This window comes from Notothenia rossii (assembly GCF_949606895.1).
Source record: "Notothenia rossii genome assembly, chromosome: 3".
Taxonomy (NCBI): Eukaryota; Metazoa; Chordata; class Actinopteri; order Perciformes; family Nototheniidae; genus Notothenia; species Notothenia rossii.
In genome coordinates this window covers 68,635,226-68,662,601 of record NC_136901.1, presented here as the reverse complement: position 1 = coordinate 68,662,601, position 27,376 = coordinate 68,635,226, and the positions used below count along the sequence as shown (strand labels likewise).

The 27,376-nt window shown below is 41.6% G+C and overlaps 1 protein-coding gene across 9 annotated transcripts in view; it reads left to right on the top strand.

Annotated features, from left to right (window-relative positions):
• The first annotated feature begins 1,171 nt into the window (after window positions 1–1,171).
• The window catches only part of tenm2a (teneurin transmembrane protein 2a), a 220,585-nt gene continuing 194,380 nt past the window's right edge, over window positions 1,172–27,376 (top strand). For 7 of the 9 annotated variants that reach the window (XM_079671451.1, XM_079671450.1, XM_079671449.1 and 4 more), the window contains exon 1: window positions 1,172–1,523. The gene's annotated coding sequence lies outside the window, so the exon portion shown is untranslated. The remainder of the gene's footprint in view (window positions 1,524–27,376) is intronic. The other 2 variants (XM_079671453.1, XM_079671445.1) reach the window with 1 other exon arrangement.

Sequence of the window (27,376 nt, the reverse complement as noted above, 5' to 3'; positions counted from 1 at the left end):
TGGGGACTTGAAAATGGTTCAGTCCGCCATTTTACCCTCATCTGCATTTTTTCATCTCATACCGCACCTGTGTATTTCCCACCAGAGATCCGATAATTCCCTCATTTTCCTTTCACCCCTGCTCTGGATTTAACTGCCATCTGGAATTTCCAATCGCATTGAGGCTTCGCGAATGTACTTACCCGATAAGCTCTAAGCCGTATTTGTCTTAATCAATATATCCTTGGTGGACATGGAAGAGTTAAAAAATAAATAAAGACAGAAGTGGGAGGTTTATGTCCCCCGCCGATCCCCAGTTATGCATAAAAATGCCTCGGAAATGAAATCTTTATCAAAAGAGCCACAAGGTTCTCCTTACAAGGTGTTTTCAAATAAGCGGGTGTTATTATCATACCTCCATTGGGAAATATGCATTTACAGCTTGGAGAGTGAGAGGCAATAGGGTAACTGTTAACAATGTTTTCCCTAATTATGGTGCATAATTGCATGCTTCTGTTATTGCGCCTTTCTATTGCTGCTGCTAATACAGAGAAAGCCCATTAGGCAGTGTGCTAATGTGAACAGTAGCCTGCAGTGCAGTGGGTTCACTGTTTAAAAAGAGATGCATGAGGACCACTGTAATGAGCACTAGGCCGCAGAAGGAGGGTACTACTGTATAACACCCAAAGCAGGCACGATCAAGCGCTGGAAAATACAACGAGTCGACTTTGCCTGTCTGGCTGTAGCACTGTTGCTGTAGCCAATTGGGCCTAATGGACCTGACCTTTTATTCTTGTAATACAGTACATAAAAAATATCTTAGAATGTTTTAATCAAAAGTATACCTTTACATTTATAATAAAATAAAAATGTACAACGAAATTAACCCAAATACTGCACTTATTTTAGTTAAGGACAAGCCATTATATATTGCATTTTGAGATGTTTCATTGCTACTGATCCTGCATGTCTTCCTGCAGTAATGCAGCTGTAAATACCGTGGATTACTCTCCACATGCAATCATAATGACCATTGACTTTGCTCTGGCCGTGAACGCGCGCTCCGCAAACCTCGGTCATTGCTCTACTGTGAGTGGATGGTCGCTCCCTGGATGCTGCTGCGCGCAGCCTGAGCCCATCGGCCGACGCTCACGTTCAGAGCATGCCCGCTTGCCCGCCACGTCTCAGCTCTGAAGAGAAGCAACGAAAGACGTGCCGTTTGCTCACAGCTGCCCTTCGTGGCTCCTTCGTTTCCAGTCAGCACTGTCCCCTATAACGACCGTGACCGTGGAATGGATTGCTCCGTTTGATCGGAGAGATGTTGTTCTGGAGGCTTATAGCTTTTCCTCTCCATCAGCTCACCCCCCGTGCTCTTATCTCACGCTGCGTGCAATAGCGTCTTGTCAGGACAGACAGTGCAGAGAAAGTATGCAATAAACAAATGACAAGTAGCTCAGGGCTGTTCGTTTGGAGCGAAGGGAAAAGTTCAAGTTGAAGAAGGAGGATTATGCACTGTGCCCAGCGTAACTGAAAGGGAAAAAAAGGTAGGTGACATTTCTAAAATATTCCTATGGAAACGATGCTTACGCGCTGCTGTTGTTTACACACCATCCCTGTCGCCAACACATGTGTGTACGCAATCAGTTGTTGTTGCACGAAGGGGAGGGCAGCACAGAGCGGTGACATTGAGGTGCCTTTTGTCGTAATAACATTTGTGAACCTGATGTGAGCCATGCACTTCGCTGGCATTGGGCACCTGGGGCTTCCTTCGCGTGTCCGCAGTGCAGTTTGTGTGTCATTTTGTCCATCTGCACGCCTTACGGTTCCCAAGCAGGGGTGACCTTATGAATCGCTATGGAGTTTGAGGTTTGCACACATATGCAAGGCAATATCCTGTGTCAAAATCCCATTTATTGTCAGTGCAGTGCTCCCTTGCTTATAAGGGTCAAGGTGGCACGTTAGACCTGTCGCGAGGAGCGCGAGGAGCTCCGGATAACCTCTCGGTTCCTGGTGCGTTTATGGCTACCGCAACATCTTATCGCTCTCCGTACATGCGTGATTAAGTGAGTTTGCCCTTCGCAAAAAATTATGCTTTTTCGTCATCGTGACAAATATGGAGTTACTGGTGGGTTTTAATTGGCTGCTTGACCTGTCATAATCTCTCGCCTCCTCTCCCCAAACTGCCACAGCTCTGCGTCGCCGCCGTGCCATCCACAGCTATTCATAGTCTCTTCTCATTTCCTGAGTTTCTCTTTTATTCTGTACTGCACTTTTATATTTTTTCTTCAATCATTAATATTTCACCAACTTGCTCACACACCTTGGATTAGAAATAATGCATGGTGTTATGCTTTGTGGAGTTCTAAATCAAATGTCCAGGCAGTGTGTGTGTGTGTTGGTGTGTGTGTTGAATTTTAATATCCTTGCTCTGCTGCCATGCTCTGTGTTTTGTGGTGACACAGAGAGGTTGAATGCCCAGCTGGGTCCCCTGGAGCTGCAGAGAGCCACGGCCATAACACTGCAGGAAGCCTCTCACTCAGGAACTATATTCTGAGTGTGACTCTTAGTTTAGGATTTAATGCCACATGCTTGCAATAAGTTTAAGGCTGCATTAGAAAAAAACTTTTGGAGTCGGATTTGTGTCAAGTAGAGTGTCAAGGGATGATGCCCACACACCAGCTGTACAATCCAGAGCAGCCGCCTGCACCTTATGACATGAAAACACACACAGATGCCATGCAGATCTGGATGATGAGACGCCCTGCTGAGATTCACACTTAAATCTAACCGCTAACCTCTTCCTCTCCGCGGCCCCTTCTATATCTCCTCCTCCACCTTTAGCTCTCTTCAAGGCGAGTCTGTGATCTCTTAAACTCTTTGATCACTCTCCCACTTTCCATCCCTCAATCTTGAGCGTTGTGACAGGGGCATATGCATCAAAAAAAGAAAGAAAGCAAAGACTTTCAGTTTGTCGTGTCGATCGTTACATACATTCATTTACATACATGCAAGTGCACATTGTGTACTTAAGCGACCTACTAGCCTGCCAACTACCATCATTATGACCAGTGTTTTTTGTGTGTGTGAGTATGTGTAGCCAGCCACAGCTTTAAGTGCTAATAGGAGCTCACGCAGGACAGCAGCAGGCCGTGTCAACCACAATCTCCAGATGAGTCCTCAGGGTGTCCTATTTGGCGGGGAAACACACACAAAGACACACACACTAACACGAAAACATGCCTGAGAGGTTTAGCCTTCACTCAAGGGGTCTGAGGACGGGTTGTCCGAGTTCATGTCCTTCTTGGACCTTCACAACTATTCAACAAGATTAACTCCTGGGCTGTTACCCATAGAGTTATATAATGCTGATTGACTTAAATAAACACACATTTGTATGTGCGTGCTGGATATTTTGTGAATTCAAAACATGATGAAAGAGAGAATGTCTTTTTGTTAATGTATCTCCTCCTTCCCCCCTCTCTCTCTTCCTGTATGTGGGTTACGTATTAATACATTTGACTGCAACACCTGTGAGGTTTGGAAAGAGCAGCATCAATCTTCATTAGACTGAAATGAGGTAGGCCCTGTTGAATAAATGACCATCATTGAGCGTGTGTGTGTGTGTGTTTGTTTGTGAGCATTTGTGTGTTGAACCCTGTAGACCCGCTCAGACCCAGCTGACAGATGACTGCAGTGATTTCCAGGGTTCAGCAGATTAGGGGATTAAAGACTGAAGGATTCACACAATAACCCTAATGCATAGGCACACGCATACAAACACACAAGCATCCAAAAATACAATCGCCGCCGGTGTGAGGGCTGTTCAGGGGTCAGTGGTACCCAGTGGAGCCCCTCTGTTGCTTTTCGCCCTGCGTCGTGCAGATACCGCTATCCACAATCACACATGCTAACAGACGGAAAATGGCATTAGAAAACCTCAATGGTCCAATCTCACTAATGCCATTTTCACGCTACAGGCGTTACCCGTATTGGTACTGAGCGCCAACTTAATACATTTTGTCCTTCCCAACCAATCCAGAACCCACTCGATGTTAGATAATGAACCCGCATAGAGGGCTGAATGTCTGTGAGCAGGGCAATGAAATGTAGTTGACAATTTGGAGCCAAAAGTCCCTTTCAACCACAAAATGGGCATCATTGTTTTCATTGTTTTAAAAGCTGTCAGTGATAAATACATTGCAGCATGTTTACTGATGTCATGATAAAAAGGCTGCTTATACATCTTTAAGGTATAATTAGACGAGAGGCTGTTAAGTGCCTGTCATTCGTATTCTTTGATTGATTTCATGACTGTTTTGAACTTTTTCTGCACAATTGTTTTTATTTTTTCTTATTTTGTCTCCTTTACCTGAGCATTTTAACAAGATATGAAGCACTGTTGCCACTGACGGTGCAACCATAGCAACATTAGAAAAACACCTTTAATCTATCAGATTTAGTTTTAGGGACTACGTTTTTATTTTTATTTTTCCATGAAGATTCTAGAGAGGATAACACATTCAGTTATCCCCAGCAGATCTGAGGCCTGTACGACGAAGCCGGTTCAACATAGCGTGGATATTTTTGAGTTAGCCGGTTGGCCTAATCCAAAACATAAGCGCTCTCGCTAAGCGGTCCTACCACGCGGGTTATGAAGTGGATCGGTCAAGCCAGCCGTGTCCTATCTAGTTAGGTGCGCGTTCACATGAAAGGGGTGGTATTTGGAGCATTCGACCAATCACAAACACGGACAAGCATACTGACAGCGTCATCATACTTCCTGAATGAAAAGTCAACTATATAATTAGACAAATATGAAGACGTTAAACTTTAAACATCCATGACTTAAACACTGTATCCAGGATAAAAGCCACATAGCTGCACCTGCAAGGTGAATACAGCTGGTAAAAGAAAAACTGTTTGAATGCGTACATTAACAGGTCTATGATATCACTGCTGCCCCGTCCAAGACACGATCTGACTTTAATTACATTTGACTCGAGTGTTTCGTCAACTTAATGTGTTGCTTAAAATAATACTTCTGCATACAGTATGTGAAACTGTGAGTGTTGCACAGCCAGATACGGCTCAGCTGACTCAGATAAGGAAATATATGATACATTATGATGTGATATGCCGCGGACTGTACTTCATGTTACTTTGATCCGGTTACTTATGTTGTGGCAGATATTTAAGTAAGCTTTCTTAACGCTAATGTTATAATAGTCAGATTGCTCTGAAGATAGGAGGTGATATTCTATTAATGTTCACGTTCACACAGTCTGTGATTTTTGCCGGCCGTCTTTCCTGCATTTCCTTTTTCCTGTAATATGACTTGATCGCTTTAAACTCTGCACACTGAGCTCTGATTGGTCAGCAGGCAGTGCTTTCACTGAGTTGTTCTCTTAGCCTGCAACCTAACCTGCTCCGGACCAGGTTAGCCGCTCAGCATAAGTTACCATGGAGATCTAGCCCGCTAAAAAGAGAACCAGCGTCGTAGGACCGGAAACCCAGAGTTTTCCCTGAAGTTAGCCAAAATAAGCCAAAATCCGGCTTCGTTGTACAGGCCTCTGCAAACCTGCAGCATTAAAGCTGCTATTGTTTTTGTTTTTTTGTTATTAAGCCATTTTAGAGTTAAGGGCATGATTGTTATTTTATCAGGTAAAATCTTTTTGGAAATATAAAATACACTGCTGTTGTACGGTACATTAGACCTTAACATCTTATCATTTGGGACATAACAGGATAGGTTGTAATGGAAGCAGAAACCACCTCTTGTCACTACTGATTAACTAAGAACACTGACCTTTACAGAGAGAAGAGGAGGGTGAAAACGATGGTCGTGGTGACAGAAAACGGAGAAGGGGTGACATTGTGTATACTCCTGCTGTAATTGTCAGCCCATGCCAGTAAATAGAAAAATACTAGCTTAGCTCTATTATAGGCTGCTCTCTCTAACCTACTGCCCCTCTCAGAGATTTCATGGCTTTTTCGAGCCAGAAATACAATCAACACACTGTCATAAATCCACATCCAGAAAATAAAACTACTGCAGGAATGGTTCCATTCCTATTGTGGCCTCCTGCAGAGCAGCTTGGGGGGGCATGAGGTACAACAGTGTCACGGGAGACACAAACACACATTTCTACTGCATTCTACAAGTTTTGCACTGCTTACCGTCCGCCTACGTATTTCCCTGCGCCGGCTTTCTCGTTCTCAATTTAATTCATTCCTGCTTTATCTTCCTCTCTGTTTCATATTTCAATATTTCAACTTTGGACATTAATTGTGCTCCTTCGGGGAGCTTGCCTAGACATACATACTGGCACGCTGTGGTTTTTCACGAGGTTGAAATTACAAAGACTTGCTGATGAAGTAGCAAATTGCATTAATTGCCGTAATTGATTAATTGGTGGGTAGATCTTAGGAAACCACAGAGTGTAAAATGATCCACTAAAGTTTTCTGAGGAATGTTGGCTTGGATTTGTACAATAGTGAGTCTACAAAGCACTGTAACATTTTTAAGTGATTACAAGTTATTGTTCACAAGCAACATATCACTTTTTTATTCAGACAATACTTTGAGTAAAACTGTTCTTCTATGATTCATTATTCTGCTGTAGAACAAATCCCCAATTATTATAAATCGAATTTGACTTTCCTTACAGTTGGTATAAATGGATGCCTCTCTGAAATCTCATGTTTTTGGATGAGAAGAGAGATGGTAACTGTGGCAGCCTGTGGGTTGCGCATGATTTAATCAAGGTAAACACTGGATCATAGCGTGTAATGCACTGCTGCTGAAATAGAGCCCTGGATGTCTCTTTATTGGAACAATGACTCGCAAAATTGCCGCCAAGACGCATATTAGATGTAGAATTAGCCAGTGAGACAATTTTGAACACATAACAGTCGTCTAATATTTTTTTGGAGCCAGAATTCAGCAGACTGATTATTAGCAGTGCATATTATTTGGTTATCTGCAGTTTCTCTGAGACTAACATGAGGTCTGAACACTCTTTGCCTCTCCATTGTGACCTTTATGGCCTTTAGTTATCTTTCAAGGAGCTGCAGTGCTCAAATAATGGCTGTGTGTGTGCATGTGTGTTCGTACGACTCTGGCGTGTCACACCCGGCATTCGCTGTGCTTTAGAGAAAGTGACGCTTGTAGCGAGCAGCCTTCATCTTGGATCATCATGCTCGTGGATCCTGTGGGTTTTTTTGTTGGGAGAGATGACAGAGCGGGAAGATATTCACTACATCTGTCTGACAGCTGACCGACTGGTTTTAACTCATCCTCCTCACATGCTCCTGGCGCTTTCTCTGAGCTTCCTGGTTGCCTTTAAGTTGAGCGGAAATAAAGTCACTAACTCGTGTGCCCATGCACTCTGGGATAATGTCTAGTACCAAGATGTTTGCAAATACCACATGCTGTTAGGCCATCCGTCACTGGTTTTCAGGGGATGATTAAAAAAGACTGCGATGACTTGGAAAAAGATGAGTTGATGAAGTGAACATTAATATGCAAGTGTTTCGATAAGCGATCCAATCATCTCTCAAGCTAACCTGTCAACAAATTCTCTGGTGTCACAAATGAGCAGATATTTTTGTTTTATATGATTGTTAACTGACTGGTTTGAGACAACAATTGACAAAAGGTCATTTGAGACTTTTTCATTATATATTTTGTCAGTATTTTTTGCTTATTATTAGAAATGATTTATCGATTATCAAGAAAATAAAAACGTTTTCTTAGTTGTAGCATTATTGGCAGAATAATTGCCATTTTCGACAAGTAAGATGCTCATCATCCGCCAGTTAAAAGGAAATCTGCTAGGGTGCACACCATGCAAAGGTTGATCCCATTGTAAAGTAACTTTACTCCCATTTAAGATGCAAAAGCAAGCAAATTGCCCAGCGAATAAAACAGGATTTCTTGGCTGATATTGCAGAGCTCGGTTACATAAAAAGTAACAATGAAGAGCCTTTGTCTGTCGACCCTGCAGTGCAGGGTTTGTGTTTTAAACTACTTCCCATCAGTGAGGAGAGGCGAGTAGTCTCCAATACAAATTAGAAATTCTCCTGCCTTTTCTCTCTGTCTCTGTTGTGAAAAATGCAGTGGAAAGTGGAGTTGTCCTCTGCTGCCTTTATAAGGTGTGGCTGGTTGAGTCATGCTCAAAAACACTAGTGACGATTCAATGCTGGAGCCTTCAGAAGCTGTCAAGCCCTGACCCTTCACTCCTTCAGAGCCAGACAGGACGTGTAGCAGAGCAAATCACTGATGATGCTTGAGGATCTTTTGTGCCAGTGAACCTGCTTTATAACCTCTGCCTTTCTTACTTTGTAATGCACTTATTATAATGTCCCTTTGCTAGTCGAGGACATAGCAAAGGGACACATCCAACCACACACTAGCAGTTCCAGGTACTGTGGTTTCTCCATTTACTGCACTCTAACCCCCCCCCACTCCTGATTTGTAGCATCATTTTATTCTGTGCCTTTCACAGCCAATGGAATAACCACAAACTCTCTGTGGCAGCCAATGAATTCAGGGAATTGAGTGTACCTTTATCCCCTGTATTGCTTAAACCCTCTCTCTCTGTCTCTCTTTCTAAGCAGACATGCCTAGTTACAGTCTAAAATGGCCTTGTGAAGGAGGACGTGAGTTAAGATGGCATCCCCAGAGACTTTTCAGAGAAGTAATTTAATAAACTGGGATATTTTCCCACTCCACAAGGGAAAGGGAATAGGCCCAGAAAAGTAATGAAACTCGGCTGTTGAATTTTTAATATTACAAAATCAATTTCCTGTACTTGAACAAGGAAGGCTCTCTTCTTTAACCTGAGTTGCAAAATGCACAGTGTAGCATTGACTGCCGGATGGCTTCCTTTTCCCAATGAAATCAGAGTGGGGAGTGTCTAAAGGTTTCAGACAAACATTTGTTAAACAGCTCTTCTTGGCTCCATCCGTCCCTTAAGCTTTCTAACTGGTGATCCTAACCACAGCTTTCTCCCATGATTTAAAACATGACCAAACTGTTTGGATACGGCCGCCTTGATCAATCATTTACATTTTCGCCCTCCACCTTTATCAGAACAAATCTTATGGATTCCCAGAAATCCTTAGAATAATGTTTATGATTCATGTTTAACTTTGAATACCAATTGGCTTTGTTAGTTTAATGGACCAAGTCGGAATGGAAAGATGAGGTGATCAGGGTGGCAGATAGATATGTAGCTCATCTGCCTTCAAGAAAATTAACAATTGGTTATTGATCCAACCATATTAGCAAATACATTATTATCTCACCATTGCCATATGATGAAATTGTATACAATATTAAAAAACATGTTGGCAATAATTTAAAGTTTGCAAAATCGTCCAATATCGATGTTCTATCTTTTAATGTAGTTCATTTTTTTCAACACTCGAAGGTTAAGTTAACATAACAAGATGCTTTTTTAGTCCAATCTATTTCAGAATTATTGTTTTTTGGTTTCAAACATCAATTATAGCTACCATTTTGGTTTTGCATTTTTGTTGGGTGAATGGTTTTGTCATTAACAGTCTTCCATATGTTTGACTGATCAATCAATTGGACCTTTGTATTGGACAATACGCTCTGTTTCCTGCCTTTCAAGCTTCTGTCAGGGCTGTTGGCTGTTTATTTAATGCAGATATGCAATGACTCTCCTTTACCCTCACTCCACCGCTACGTGTGGCTGAGAGGAAGAGAGAGAAAGAGAGAGGGAGAGGGGTCAGGTGATGATTTATGACCGCGATGCTGCATTCCAGCACAGGATGATTAATCTCTTCTGGGAACACTTCACGAGTACAAGTTTAACCTACCTCGGCCTTGCACACGCATGCACTCACACACACACAAATACACACACACACACACACACACACACACCGGTGCGCACACAATAACAGAAACACGCGTAGGCCCAGGCGCGCTCTGCATGCCTGACAAGCAGGACATAAACGCAGGGCAGGGTGCATGTGGTGCTTTTTTATGCAATTCATGTGCAACTATTCCGCCATGCACACATTCTCATAACCTCACCCCTACCCATCCCCTCCTCTCCTCTCTGCCTCCCTTGTTCCTTCTGTTCTTCTTTCTCTCTCCTCACTGACCTCAGTGGTGTAATGTCTCCCATTCACCCCTCTCTTCTTTCGCCTCATCCATTCATCACGAACACTCACAGAAGCTCACACTCACACAGAGAGAAAGGGAGTGGGGGGGAGAGAGTGTGTGAGGGCCTGTGTGTAAGGCCATTTGGCTTCACTACTAGGGAGCATAAGGCTATAGGATTAGTGCTGCTAGGTGCTAAAAGCTCCTATGTCTTATTAGGTGCAGAGAAAGGCAGTGAGATACACTTGTGTGTCTGCGTGTGTGCAAATAAGTGTGCAGACACAGGTGCTCTGCACAGGTACAAATACTCTTTGGCAGTCCTGAGCTGTACTGGCACGTTGAGAGGATACGTGTAAATAACACAGGCTGCATCTGAAGCTCTATTACTTGAGCACACTTCAACGAATCGTTGCACAGTTAAACTCATTGAAAACACAGAGGGTGGCTGAACACATCCTTATTGTAATGAAGTCATTTATTGTAATGGAGAGCATTTACACTCAACTGTAGCTTAGATTCCTACGCTTTTTGTCATTATGACTTCCCTGTATGTTTTTATCGAGACGGCTCTCTCTTTCTTAGTATCTCTCTCTATCTCTCTAGTGACCAGTTTTATCCTGTGAACACAGTGACCTTCTCTTTTGTGAGAGAGTTGTTTCTTTTTATAGGAATGTTATTTGCCGACAACATTTTTATAAACAAACTTGCGGTTGCAATTAAATGTTTCTAGTGATGTCTTTAGGCATATAGAGAAAGTTCATATGTGAGATATGTGCAAAGGAAAAACAACAGAAAAAGGTAGTAACCGCTGAATGGCGACGTGATTGATAACAAGTTAAGTTCTTGTTGAATGTGTCAGAGGCAATCAAGTTAATTTGAGAGACAGGCTTACTATAAGCCTTGCTACTGCAAAGCGTTTAATCATGTTAAAACATCTACATCTCTAGATTGCTCAGTGTTTATACGGAGCCTTATGTAGGCTGGCTCTGTTGTAATAAAATACCTTGCATTGTGAATACCCATGAAGACAAATGGGTGTAAATTTATTTTACAATAAAGAAGGAATCCTTAAGCTTTCAATCCTGGTTTACTAGGTAACGCCCAGTCTTACTAATGGTGTAATATTTTCTACAGGAAATAAAAAGGCAATAAGTCAGAAATAAATAGTGGCAACTGCAATCATAGTCTATGCTGTAGCCTGCGACTGTTTATCTGAATAAATCAAAACTGTTTCCTATAAAAAATGTTTTCCATACAACTAAACTGAATTCTCGATCACCAAAAATGGAATTACATTTTCTCCCGTGTTGCATGTGGTTAATTTGGTTGGGAATTCCAACTTAATAAAGTGCAACAAAATGTTATGTTAAGGCAATCCAAGTACTTTTTTAGATTGTAGGTAAAACCTTGTGGTTTGGCTCAAAATATTAAAGTTTAAGTAATTGAAGTCTATGTTGACTGTTTTTTGCAGGTGAAACAAACACTGGTACCCTAAATGAAAGTCTAATTTTTGATAGGGTCATCCACAGCTTTGACCATTTATGGATTTCCACGGACACTGATTAAAAACATGCTTTAAAAAAACATGTTTTCCTGGCGGGATTATGTTTCCCTCAAAATAATATGCAGGAAAAACATTGTTTTTGCCTCTAATATTTCTTCATAATATTAGAACTTCATTTCATTACCTTATGCAAACCCAATCCCTGATGCCAGATCACAGAGAGTGATTAATGCACTTAAAGCCATAGCAGCATTCCCACACAGTAACAGAGCAAACCCCCGCTCCATACATCAACCCCTACTGCTGCTAACTGCCATTAAATGGCCAGCAGCTAGACTAGATTGCAACCTATTTCATTAACTAATGGTTATCCTTCTCATTATGTCTACAGTATGAGGCATTTAAACATACATTTAATAATCTCGTATAATGGCACCAGTGGTACTTAGCATGTTTCTGCTTCATTCATTCTCTTCCAACTGAGGACGTTTGTTGTAGATTACCATACTTTATTTACACATGGCTAATGGCACAGAAATAGCAAAGGAGGATGAATTCCACTAAAGAAATATCTAACTCAAACATAGAGCGCTAATACCCATGTGCATGTAGCTCCTTTTCTTTGAGTCTTAATCTATACTCAATTCATATCATAGGTGGTGTCAGTTATCAAATGTGAGGACTGGAGAGAGCCAAAGAGTACTGTATGACAGACAGAATGGGAGAGACAGTAATGTAATCCTTTGTGAAAGTGCTTTCATATCACCCAACCCCACTCAATCTCCTCGGCAGCTACAGAATAGATGAATGTCCTGCATGATTCTAATCTCATCACACACATCACACACTCATGTAGACACACTTGCACATAGAAAATAACTCGTCTGCACCATTCATATTTCATGTTTACAAAGAATAGTAATAATGTGAGAGGACGTTGTGATGTGGTTCACCCTCTGAGACATTTGTGTGCAAAAGTGGCTTTTTCGTTCATGTAAGTACGCAGTGTGTGATTGTCTAGGTGTTATTTGTATAATGCCCGGTCAGAACATCCCTACTTAAAGCTAATTCCTTAAGTATTTTCTAATTGCGACCGGCTGTTGTGCCACCTTAAGATTCTTTATTTGTTTGTCCTGAAGGGCATAAGGTGTGAGGTGACACCCTGGCAAATACGGGCATGTCACATCAGTGTGTTTGTGTCGGAGTTTGTCTAGGCAGGTGGGTTTAGACACCAGATGTTTTCAAGTCCACTCCAGTGTGTTCATTACCCTGCTTTTACTCAACATTGATTTAAGAATCTGTGTTTAATTGACGAGTGAGAGCTGATAAGGACTGAGGATGGCTTCTTGGAACAATGTGCTTGGATTTATGTTGTAAAGTTTGAGTTGTTTCTTTTGAAGCATACGATTTTCACATTGACAGATTTACCTCAGTTTGATTATTCCTATTATTATTATTATAGCCACATAAGACACTAGGGATGCACCAATACAAATACCAGTATTGGGTATTGGTCTGATACTATCCTCATGTACTCGTACTTGTTATCGCAAATCTACTCCGCGCCCGATACCGCTTTACTGCAACGTGCTCTCGTCAGTTGAGCAGGTATGCGGAGGAAGAGCAAAGTCTGCAGTTTGAGAACATTTTAGGACAAGAGATGATCACAAAAGTTGAGCAGGCTGCAAACTATGTAAGGGATAATGTGAAGCAAGGCGGTCGTTATTGAAAAAAGGAACATCCGACGCAAAGCCGCAAACTAAAGACTTGACTCCCAATTTTAATTGAAAATATTTTATTGACTTAAATATGACTGTGAACAAAACCGATCTGTTCCACGGCGCACCAACGTCTGGAACTGTGGCAACAATAACTTAATTTAAAAGGAATGGCAGCACTTATCAAGGTTTTCTGGAACTGTCCAAGTCTGTTCACAGTTTCTTTTCCACTAATAAGTCCTTAAACAATGGCAGACCCCATATGGTATTATTAAGTACTCAGTATTGGTACTCGGTATCGGCAATTACTCACATTTACTTACATGTACTTGTACTTGGTCTGAAAAATAGTGGTATCGGTGCATCCCTATAAGACACCATACCGGATAATGTGTGTTTAAGAAGACTTAAGTGAACCATGATCCTTAGCGACACCAATTGGACTAGAACAAGAACTAACTAGATGAAACTTGGTTTATGGTGCTCAAAGCCCCAAATGAAAAAGTCAGCAACAACGTCCCTTTCAAAAAATCCTGACCCTGTTACTCAAGATAATCCACAGACCTTGTTGTGAGCAGTTTTAATTCGGAACTATTTTCTTTCCTACACAACTATTCTGGCATACTCTATCACTGCCCAGAAGGAAAGATGCACTACTTATGGACCACAGGCTTGAAATAATGTGAGATGTAAACATAATGGCGTTTTCTTTGACTTAGCTTAACGTTAGTTAGCTCTGTAAAGCCTCTTGTCCATGAGTTTATGATACAGTGATACTGTGGGTAGAAAGAAAAAGAGATCTTACATAAATCTGCTCATGGCAGTGCGTGTAAGTTATCTTGAGCAACCTTGTCATGATTTCTGGAAAGAGACATTGTTGATGAGCCTTTCAAAAGTATTTATTCGGCTATGAGCACCACCATCTATATTCATTATATGCGAGAGAAGGTAGACATCTCTATAGCCGGTATCTCAAACACTATAAAACTCTCACCAAAATAAACCAGACTGATAAATAGCACCACAGGTAGTATGAAAATGTCTTAACATATGTATAACCATCCCTTTATGAGAAGTCAGACAAATGTGCTATATTTGACCTATTTATGTAAGATATTAAAGAGCTTTATATGTAAATACATTAGTATATTATAATGCATGAAGTGACTGATGAAGCAATCTTTCACAGCATTCTGAAAGATTATGATTTGTGATGATGTTATTTGACTTGCCAGATATGTTAATTGTGCTTAATAAACAATTATTGGTCCTGCTGCTATACCTGCATGATGGAGTGGACAGCTTTTCTATTTCTCAACTCATTTAGATTCTGCTGAAAACTGGGACACCTATAATCGACATCTCCTTTATTTTTTGATAAATGAAGTTTCACGACAGAGTAAAATATGTTGAAACTCTTTTCAATGGCAACAAAAAATGACATTTCATATGTTTATACTAGTGTTATCTTAATTTAACTAAACAGAGTGTGCTTGATAACAGGTCTGCTGAATTTAGGGGAAAAGAGCACATCTATTCTCTGTCAATAGTGTTAAATCACGATTTTGTGTTTGACCATGCATCTTTTGAGCAAAACTAAACCCTGACTATAAAACCAAACAGCCTTGATTGCAGCAGAAATGTTCAAACGAGGAAAAAAATACTCACCACCTTCCTTTCATAAGCTTTAACAGCCGAACACAACTCTGTGAATAGACTCTAAATTGGAAATTTCCCCGAAAACTCAAATCACTTCATCTGTTGTAAGGTCAGCGTATGATATGTAAAAAAGGCTTTAGTGCAATTTTTGGTATTAAAATTTGGATTTTGCCTTTTACCACTCAGACTCATCTTAGAGCAAACACTGGCATCCTGCTGCGGATTTAGTCTCATGGATTTTCATGGATTTTGTTTGTAAAGTCGCACCGACATAATCAGTTAAACTGCCTCTATGTTTGTTATGTCTGCCGGTATTTTATTTTCCTCAACGTTTTGTGTTTTACCCATGAAACTAAATCCAGTGAGTGTTTGAGGCAGAATGGGAAATGGAGTGATTCAGTCCGAAGTACAGGAGCACAGATGGATCTTGTGGAGGCATTGGACATAGGAGATCGAAAGTATTTAAAATGAGTTAAATCGTGTCACAACACAAAAGCTTCGATATTTGTACAAAAAAACACATTTCCGATTACATTATTAATATGCCTTGCTTGTCTTTATCATCACTTCCTGGAAGATTGTTCCACATTTGTAGATAAATGAATATGTTATTCACATGTTCTGATATGACTAATAGCCATCAGGCTGCACAACAAGGGGTCAACAATGTGACACAATGAATGGACATAAATACACACTGTTTCCACACATTCATGTAAATATATGTAATATGTATACATGACCCAATATGTATATATGTTCATTTTCATTTTATTTCTTACTTCATAGTTTTTTATCAATTTTATTTTTATCTTTGATTTTATTAATCTGTGTGGATCTGTGCTGTCCTGTTTTTCATCCTTACCCTGTTGCTGTTTGAACTACTGAATTTCCCCACGCGGATTAATAAAGGTCCATCCTATCCTGTCTTATTTTATCTTAACATATTGAGGTGCTGTCGCTTAGATGATGTCAAAATCTGTTAACGTCAACCTCATTTACCATATGATTTGCGATCGAGTCTGACAAAATGTTTTATTTCCTGTCATGCCCAAATCTGTGACTGAAGTTGTGAGGGTAAAGCTTTGAAATCTGGTGTAGTGATACAAATTTCACATTTTCATTGTTTTTCTTGTCTCTTGAGTTCTTGAATCTGCTTCGATTTTTGTGGCATTAAACACAAACACATGAACGCGGGTCTGTCAGAGTTGTTGTTGCTGACGAGTTAAACCCTAGATTATGGGGTTGTGTCTTTAAATTCTATCTCTCACAAAAACACGGCCATAAAATACGAATGCAAAACAATAACCGTAAAAAAATAAGAAAGATTCAGCAAAACATAATAATTTGACTGCTTTCAAGGCGTGTTTGTGTTCCACAGTGAGGATTACGGTGGGACTTTTAAACTGTTAGATTCCTGCTGCTTTTTAATATCTTGTGTGATCTATTTGTGTCCTAAGCTGCTAATAGCTAGAGGGAATCAAGGGAACACAGCATGGGGTAGTGCTCATATAATGGTTGCTTATTTTATGTTTCTCCCCCAAAAAGAGATGGAATTGGGAATGTGTCTTTCCCTTTTCCCCGTATTTGTCTCGTTTGTCTCTGCTTTGCTGGAAAACAGAAGCTTTTTTGTTGCAGTAACACACTAAAAGCCAGTGTGTTATTTGGAGGCATGTGCTGTGCTGCTGCTTCCAGCTGAAGCTAGGATATAACTTCAAGTATATGGTGAGGGATGAAATCCAGTGTGGGATGCAATTTCCAGACCCGGCACTCATCATCGGCAAGAGGATATACCATCGGTAGAGCTGAAGTTGAGGAACACAAGCCCAGTAGGCGAGAGATTTTTTCTTTTTGAGAGTAGTGAAACCGTATTCGCTATTTCACAGTCTCAGCACTGGCATGTCTGTGATAACAATGTGCCCTAAACCAAACTGACGTTTTTATTCAACCTGTGTGCCCCCACAGTTTCCTGACGATGATTTATAAGAAAAAGTAATTGCTACCAATGTAGGTGCACAAATTCCCCTTCCTTTTCCTTCTTTCTTGCAGCAGATTAAAGCAGAGCCGAAGTTGATCTGCAGAATCGCATGTTTATAGACAAATGAGAGAGAGAGAGCTGTTTAAAAAATGTTTTCCTGACAACGCGGAACAATCTAGTAAGTTTTCAGGACAATCAGCCTGCTAATACTGCATTAAATTGTAACACTCCCAAGCGAGATAATGGCTGTTTCGTTGGGGGGCGTGCTAAATGGATTAGTTTCCTCCCGCAGTTCGCTGTGACAAGAGAATAAAACTGCGTTGAGCTTTTACAACATTGATCATCTATAGGGACCATACATTCCTCCACAACAAATACCGAAAGCTGTAATGTTGGGCGATGTTGCATAAATGTTTTAGAATTGCTCCGCTTGTTATGGGATGGATCAAGCCCCAGTGGCCCAATTTACCCGGGCGTTATAATGGCATGTCTAATGCTCCAGTCTACATGAAAATAAACAAGTCTGTAAAAAGGAATATTAACTGCACTGTATTATTGCTTATTCCCAAAAGAAACAAATGTATCCCTTTTTATGACATTATCAAGGAAGGCGGTAACCATTTTTACGGCATAAACAAAACTAGTGAGCTGTGTTTTATCACCTTAAGTTCCAGCAGTGAGGAAGGGATTGTTTAATCCAATTGGCTACACCTGCTCTGAATGTGAGTGCAGTGTGAGATTTACAGTAGGAGGGATGGTGTGTGTGATCTCTGCATAGCTGTGAAGTGTGGCTGACTCCCGGATCCAGCAGGTTAAGGAGGGCTTTGGCTCGGCGCCACTGACCCATCTGCTCTGTTTGCCAGGGTTTCAGCCTCATCCCCGGAATACTGCTGGAGGCTCATCCCTTGACTCAATTCAGACCTTTGAAGGCAATTTGAATGGTCATTGACCCAATATACCTCCTAGGTTTTGTTTGAGTAAATCTGTGTTTGTTTGTAATCCGGTGACAGATGTTGTTCTCTCCTCATATCGACACACACATATATAGAGTACGGAATTAAGACGGATAATTCAAATAATTGTCCCCGTATTTTTTCTAAAGTGCTATAACGTTGATCCTTTTCAATCTGTTGCTGGTGACTTTAGCTCCCCATCCAAATATTGAATCTACTCTGCTTCCATGCCCATCTTATCCCAGAGCTCAAGCCTGATGTGACCTCATGCACACACTGTGAGAGCCAAAGAGGATCAGCGCTCAGATCCACTCAGATTACCACCTTCTTTGACGCTCTCTCTCCCTCTCTCTCTCTCTCTCCCTCTCTCTCCCTTCCCTCCCTCTCTGACGCTCTCTCTCCCTCTCTCTCCCTTCCCTCCCTCTCTGATGCTCCTTTCCAACCCTGCGACGAATGGCTATACTTAAAAGTATACTACACTTAAAAGTAACATTTGGACATGGACAAACAGTAAAACAGACACCCACACACACACACACACACACACACACACACACACACACACACACACACACACACACACACACACACACACACACACACACACACACACACACACACACACACACACACACACACACACATACACACACACACACCACACAGGCAGACACACAGGCAGACACCGCTGCAGGGCCGGGGAACATTTTAGGGGCGGGTTAATGTCAGCTGACCAAGGCCTTGGTGGCTCCCAGTCATCCGTGGCTGCCAGCTTCACTAACATCAGCTCCACTTCCACAAGAATCGGACAAAGGCGGCCTGCTTTATTTATTTATTCTATTTTTTTGCTGCAGCTTTTACTCGGGCAACTCGTCTGTGTGTGTGGGGGAGTAAATCAGAGAGAGAGAGAGAGAGAGAGAGAGAGAGAGAGAGAGAGAGAGAGAGAGAGAGAGAGAGAGAGAGAGGGGAGGAGGAGGAGCATAGTGAGCATCAATGGGACTTTGTGTCTTGTTCATGACTTGAGGGGAAACACCAGCAGTCGAAGCAAAAGACTTCAAAGATGACTAAAACCTGGTGCTGTTTTGTAAGACACTTTGCACAACCGTTTTTATTGTTCAGTATTTATCCCTGTATACATTAATTGATTCTTTTAGTAGCACAAGATTCACTTAAAGGGACATTGCAGTGACTTTGCCCAACGTTCGTTAACAAGTCTTGTGTAGTACTCTCCCGTATTTGGCAAAAAATGTATGTCAGTTGAGACAACGTCAACCTCTGTGTTTGGAGTAAGAAAGAAGTGATCATATCACACCTCTGCTGTCCTCCTTATCAATGCTAGCAGCTAATAGCATAACACACCTGAATCATGATCAAAATGTTGTTGATAGCGTTTTCGAGATGACTAATGTGTTGTAGCCACCAGGTTTTGACAAAGAATGATGCATAACATAAATGATATATATATTTATTGGATTTTGCTTTAACAACTTTGATATAATTCAATATAAATGATTAAATATGTATATAAGATGTTCAGGAGGAGTTAAATTTTATATAATGATGATAAACACACAACTACCATTATAGGATGTACTGTCAATATATAAATAATATATATATAAATCTTTCAAACTATTAAGACAAATTGTATTTTGATGCTTAAAAATCAATGATAAAGCTGTGAATAGATTATCTATTCAAATATGCAAATCATACAGAAATAAAGACAAACCTTTAATCCTGTCAGTATCCTTTTAATTGAGTTGAAATATACAAAAGTCTATGAGCTTATCCAGGATCAGTTACAGTTGGCAGTTAGTTTCATCAATATCATTCTAACTATCCAGCTTCTGATCCCAGAACAACAGAACACAGCGCTAACTCAACCAACCCACTGTGCTGACTTTGGGAAGGGGGCAGTCCGTTTCTAAAACTCAGACACATTATTGGTTGGAAACAGATTTGTTTCTGTGTTGGGATTGGTTTATCGAATATACAGTCTATAAGTATTTGTTATACATCTTGCTCTGGATGTCACCCCTTCAGTGTGCCTCAGTATTCGTCCTTGGCAAATGCTTCTCTCTTCTCTCCATTTCTACCCTCCAGGTATTCCTGACCTTTTTCTATAACAACATAGCACCATCCTACACAAATATGCATAAATACATTCACACTTATCTCAAAACAGCACCCTTTCTCTGACAGAAGATACTCAACAATTTCGGTAGCATTGTAGTTTATCCGAATTCGACCATTCAGTTGAACTGTGATGCTTCAAAAACCTGTGATAGACACATAAATATGCACTGAACCCCCCCCCCCCCAACACACACACCACACACACCACACACACACACACACACACACACACACACACACACACACACACACACACACACACACACACACACACACACACACACATATACACAGCAGGGCAGCCAGCCTCTTGACACCGTTCCATTTAGCCCACACTCCTGTTGGAGGATTCAGCTAATAACCCACGTAGCCATGGCGTGAAACAATTATTTTCAAGAAGAAACAGAGGAATCGGGGGGAAAAGAGAGAAAGCATAACCTTGAGACAGGATAACATTGTTTTTAACATCAACCAAAACCGCTGTGCTGAGAGTGAAAAAAAAAAATAAGGAAATCTTCAGTTTGTAAATGAGTCTCTCAACTGAAGTTGCATTACAGCACACACTCATTACTATTCAAGGCCTTTCCCCTCGCTCTCTGCAGGCCGGGCTTGAAAAGAAAACTGAAAAAAAAAAAAGTAAACACTCCCAATGTGTCAGAAATCGAAGTGCTCTCCCAATAGAACACAATTACCTGAAGAGACCGGGGACATTAACACACTGCACGTCTATATTTTCTATCCAACACATAATTTGCTTATAGGTTATACAACGTAACAAGACAGGGGCTATAGATTGGAAATTAGCAGCAAAGAGCGCATCCCGCTGCTCGTTGCTTATTAAACTGATAGAAAAAATGATTGACTGGAAAACACAAAAGAGATTACATGATGACGCTCCGTGTAGGTTTTGTTACTGGCCACTATTTTTCTCCTGCATTCGGAAGCCGTGCCAATTAGGTGAAGTGGATTCTCTGAACTCCCCCATGGATTTCATATGAGATGGTCAGTCTATGGAAGCCCTGCATTGGACTATAAAATAGTCCGTGTCTGTGGCTTTCCACAGTGGGTAGAATAACTGAAGATTTCCGGCATCTGCCAAGAAACGGACAGTGTACACCTTATTTTTATGGACTTGTTTATTCGTAACTGTTGTTTTATATTTGTATTTATTTCCGATGATTAAAATAATGGGTGTCTAAAAATATCAAAATCATACCCTCAGAATCAAAGAATCAACATCCTATGTCACTTTAGAAGTCTATGATATGACATATTGCCCATACGCAGTGCCGTATGGGCTGCTAAAATAGGAGAAAGTGGCTGTAATGATCAATTTCTCATGACTGAAAATATTATCTTTTGCTCATACAGAATAAGGCTAATGTTATCAATACCAATATTGGCGTTTCCGGCTTTACATCTTATCCAGTTGAATATTACCAGCCCAGGCAAGTTCTGGAGTATGTCAAAAGGTTTCCTGGGAAATATAGGAAATCACTAACTGGTGCAGAGATAGATTAAGGCTATATGAGATAATATGGATGCAACAGAGAATGCAAATGCAATAGCCTGTTGAATGCTGAACATCAAAGTTTGTTAAGGTACCTGAGATACTAATTGTGTCGTTTTTAACGATTTTGTCTTCCATATCCACACTCTGTTTACCGCCCCACCCCTTGTTAAGAAATATAGGCTACATGTGGTTCACAGAATGGGAAATATAAACCAAGTTCATCCTCAATGCATGAGCTGGATTAGCTATTTTTGCTGCTATAGAAAGCTTCTGTAATCCTCAACTGGAGTCCTGTGTGATTATTGAGTAATGTGAGAACCAGAAAACACAAAGAAGCAGTGACGGCCCGTCCACACAGCGGCGTGCGTTGACGCTTGCCGGCAGGCGTGTCTGATACTCGACCAACAACCAATCACATGAATCTCCCGCCCCTGACACACAAGCAGCGGTTTGATTGGCTAGAGCTTGTACTGGCATATGATTCGATTGGCTGACGCTTCTGCCGAGGCGTCAAAAGTTGAACATTGCTTAACTTTTGCAGCGAGCCACGCCAGCAACGCTCCTTGTCGCTTCCCACTATGCAGTTCGGCGAAAAGTGACGCCACCCCATTCAAAGTGAATGGGGAAGCGTCAATGCACGCCGCTGTGTGGACGGGCCGTGAGTACAACCAAATTCGTAATGGCCCACTTTAGTTAAAACAACAATTGTATTGACTTTTATACATATTTTTGATGTTTTATCTTTTTATTTGTCTGAAAAAATGTAGGTTTTAAGAACTCCATCATGAGCTTAGGCACTTTTGTGATTAGTCAAGTATAAACAAACCTAGACTAAGGAGCCATTAAGATTCCCAATTTGTTGTTGGTTTATCCAAATAACAGCTATTGAGAAATCTCTTGTTGTTTAGTGTCGTTATTATTAATCAAAAGCCTTTTTATTAAATCTGGGAGTAACAGCGGCTTTCAATCCTGTGTTATGAACTTTAATGGTCGGCTTAATCCTCTGCTTGCATTTGGATCACAGAAAGTCATTTTAATATGTGTGAGAGAGTCGGTTTAAATGTCTTCTCAGAGTGAGAGGCGTCTGCAAATATTTGGTACCCAGAATGGATGGGAGGCACATTGAGAGAAAGATACACACTGCAAAAAAAACAGTTTGTCATTGTGATCAAATTTAAAGAGCATGGAAATGCGTTGTATATCTCAATAACATTAAATATGTATTAAGCTTATTATGCTACAATCAAGGTTAAAGTATAAAAAACACTTTCTTATGTTTTATGTATTAATAGTCCAACAACTTGTCTAAGATGCTTAATCAGGCAGCTGTGATGAGATTGAGATGAGTATTTTTGCTCTATTATGATTGGTGCGTGAAAACAGGTTTCATCAATTTTTTTTCCAATTGACCCCCACCCACTTTAAACCAGTGAGATGAGCTCATGCAAAACTTAAAATGCAGTGAAACGCTCAATTAAAAAAACTAAATCTGTTCAAACTGTGTTGATGTCGGCCCACATTACTGCTGGTAAGAAGCTTATTGAGGAAATAGGTTTTCCGGGCCTTTAACAGAATAGAAAAGGAACAAAAGTCCTGGTTGGTTATTAGGTGTCTGATTTGGGAAAGATATTATCTGAAGATTAGTTTCAATTCAGATTTTAATAAGGCAGATAGAACTAAAGATCGTAGCGGTGGTACAAACATACCATGGTAATCATTTCAGAGGCTTTGTGTGGAAGTGACTCGGAGATAAAAGGGCATTGATTCCTAGGCAAAAATCTACTTTTCAGCTGCGTGTGTAAAGATGAATTTGTGTGTGTGTGTGTGTGTGTGTGCTTGTGTCTTGGGGGCGAGATTCCTCTGCGGTTGACTGTGGCTGAGTGGAGAGAGCTCATTTGAGAAGACGCGATTTGAGGAGCGATCAGGGAATTCCTCCAACATCATGCTCCTATAAATCATCTCTTTAATCAGCCTGAAACTCCCTCTCAGCGCACAGCTGACAAACACACATACACAGCATTACAATGCGAAATAAAAAAAAGAAGAAATGCAGAAGAAGAAGCCCGCTGCAGGCTGACAGAGCATAACGGCGTCACACAGCGCCGGTAAACGAAGAGCCAGGCAAAAGATAAAGGTGGAGTGAGTGAATGAAGGGGAACGTAAGCGAGACGGAGTAGAAGAAACATAGTTCACCCACGTTGGCAGAGTCGGTGCCGAGCTGAGCCATGCCAGGTTGATAATTGGATCGGAGAGTCTTCGGGGGAAGGAGGAAGATGAGGAGACTAGATTGCTCCAATCCCTGTCTCCTGAGCCTGTCAGCCAAAAGGAGCCTTCTTCATTATGGGATATTACACACCTATTTAGCCCATACCATTCAACATGGAGCCTAAACAAGACCCCAGCCTCATCATCATCATCCAAGCACTAACCTAGCAGCTTTTCTATATTTAAATGTGATGTTACAGGTCCTTTGCCTTAAGGTGTTTTAATCTGATACACATAGAAATGAAATATCTGCACACTATAGGCGAATCTATATTAATAACATCACTCTCGCTGATGTTCAGCCTGAATGAGACGGAGGGAGATAGAAAGAGATGGAGTTGTCCGATATTTGTATTACAGTAATACCTCGATTTAATGGATGTCTGCTTTTGGAATAAGGCGCTTCTCAGTTCCAATTGAGATTGTGTTGCGTTGGAGGGATGATGTGCGCCCCCTCATAAATCCTCCCCGAGATGAGATTGGGGTTCAGAACGAGGGAATGAGCGGACAGTAAGAAAGACGGAATGATGCGCACAAATCCAGCTGAGGATTTAGCTGTGTGTGTAAGGGTGGTGTATCCCACATAGGCTGTGTTAATCCTCCAGTCAGACCTGGTGGTGTCTGCTCGCCACACACACTTACCCACACACACTTGCCCTCACACACACACACATAGGATCAGCTAATGTTTCCCAGCTCTCTGGAGGGCGACGTTATTTGTTCTCTCTCGCTTGTCCCTCTAGCTGTATTACTCACCCTTTTTTTTTTCGGTCGGCACACACATGGTGCAATACAATGACACTCTCTGGCCCTATTTCCTGGATGGAGATGGACACAAAGAGTAAAAGACAGAGAGGATGAGACAAGTGTAGCCAGGGGGAGGAGGAAACAGCTGGAGGAGGAAAAAGGTCACACAGCCAGTGGCTCTGCTATAAATGAAAAAAGCTTTGGTTGGATTCTTAGAATGAGTTGAACTCAAACTAGTATTGGAAAAGTGTTGAGGATAGGAGACGAGAGAGCAAGAGATGGCAGGTCCGTGTCGAAGAAGGAAAGCTCAGATTTGCTGCAGGAGGCGAAGGCATTCACCCCATGATTTTATTGGTTTCTTCGGGGGCATGCGGGAGAGGTGAAGGGTCAGGTTGCCCATGTGTAAACAGCAGATGCGAAAATCCGCCTGCACACGCCACCACCCCCGGGCTCCATCTCCCATCTGCCGCTCCCTTTAGCCCTGTAAGCTGCAGTCCTGTAGAGACATTGACAGTGACAGCTACCGCCAGCCTTTAGGATTCAGGTGCGATTAGAACAAGTGTTGCTTCCATTAGCTTTAACACACTAGTCAGCAGCACGGCGAGCAGGCCCGAGCATGCTCCCGCTCATTAGTGGCTGTGGACTCTGCGCTGGCAGGGTCTTAATTGTTTTTCTCTTTAAGTGAGCAACTTCATCAATAATCATTAAAAGGTGCTCAAGCAGGTGGGGCCCTTCTTAACTTACTTGAAAGCAGCACGCACACGCACACACACACACACACACACACACACACACACACACACACACACACACACACACACACACACACACACACACACACACACACACACACACACACACACACACACACACACACACAAACAGTGGAAACAAGCCACGCATGACTCATACAGGCTTCGATTCTACGTTTGCTTTTTTTTTTAAAGCGTTTTTCCAAAAAAAATGTGGAGCCCTCGATTGAAGTCCTGATTATCTGACTCAATAGCAGTGTTAACAATAGCAGTGTTAAATATAACTGAATGTAGCCCATTAATCAGCAGTCGTACTAAAAGAGTGATTCAACTAGATGGAGGCTAGAAAAGAGAACATCAAATAAAACAATTTGTTTGGATAAAACAGGTAGAAATGCCTTTGAAATATTTATGTTTTTGACCACGGTATTGACCAAGGCGTTTTGGTTTCTTCAGCTGCATTGTCTGTGTGTTGCAGATCATCTTGCTGACTGTCAGTGACATTTCAGCATACATTTGGGAGCATGCTGTGTTCTGTAAAGGTTGTCATAGCTCCAGCAGTCTCCCCCTTTCCCCTCCCTCCATCTCCCTCCTTTTCCATCTCTTCCTTTCCTTTATCTACTGCTCCGTCTCGCTCCGTCAATCATTTTGTTTGCATCTCTTACGCCTTCATTTCTCAGTTTGATTTGTCCCTGTCTCTGGCTTTCTGTCTCTCATAACACATCATTATTAAACACTCCCACACTGCTCTTCTCAGGAACATGTAATACACAGACTCATTACATGTGTCCTCTCACAGTAATGACAGTGTTTTCATCATGTGTGCGTGCATTTCCTGTTTTCTAGTCCTTCTTTGCCACTTGTGTCCCTTTATTCTAATGTAGTTGCAAACGTATACCCTGTCTGCTGCTCCTTCTGACTCCCTCTCCCCCCACCCAGCCATCTGTCTCCCTCCGTTAGGGGTGATGCAGCTTTTGGTCCTTTCCCCGTGTCGCCCCCCCACCCCAGTTCTGTCATCTGTTGCTGATAGTTGTGCGTATTAGTGGAAGCGGGGCCCCGAGGCGACCTATTTGTATGGACCGTGTGCTCTCAGAGCCTTCAGAGCTGACAGAAAAGCTTTACGGCGAAACACATTGTGTGCTCGGTTCCACGCTTACACACAAATCACTCTTGTTCATTTACTTTTCCTGTCCTGGGGAGATGTTGCTGCGCTCGGGGGGGTGGAGTTTGCCTGCTTTCGCTTTAGCAAGGCCTGAGTCCTCTATTTGTGTGTGTGTGTGTGTGTGTGTGTGTGTGTGTGTGTGTGTGTGTGTGTGTGTGTGTGTGTGTGTGTGTGTGTGTGTGTGTGTGTGTGTGTGTGTGTGTGTGTGTGTGTGTGTGTGTGTGTGTGTGTGTGTGTGTGTGTGTGTGTGTGTTTGCATGTGTGTGTACTAAAGCCAGCAAGTGAGCATGTTAAGTATCGCTGTGGGGAATTAATGCTTTTGGTCCCTGTAGGCATGCGTGAGTTGCAAACAGAGAGGAGAGCAGAGCTGATCCAATGAGTGAATGGAGTTAGGACATCAATGGTAAACATAGGAATTAGAGAGCTGTAACCGAAGAGCCATATGTTAGCGACGAGAAAATAAACACGTGAAAACAAGATATTATTAGTACCCTAATAGAACACTGTGTTAATTTGAACTATAAGAACATTCAACAATTTTAATATCAACGCAGCCTGGGCGTAATAACCTGGGATTTGAGGATAATTCAGTGACATGTTTAATTATTACATTTGTGGTGAATTTTTCATAATTAGAAACAAGGTCATTTTTCACAATCTCCTGTCATCGTGTCATCTTTTCATGAGGAATGTATTGTACCCAGATTTTGCTGGTATTTTGTAATTGAGGAAAAGACAAAAGAAGCTGGCTTTTTCAACATGCCTCCTTGGCATTTCTGTCATGGTGGTTGAGTGACAGTGGATAGATGCGGATCTGGAGTAGCAACTAAACCAAGGTCTGCTGCTGTTAAACATGGGGTGTCTAAGGG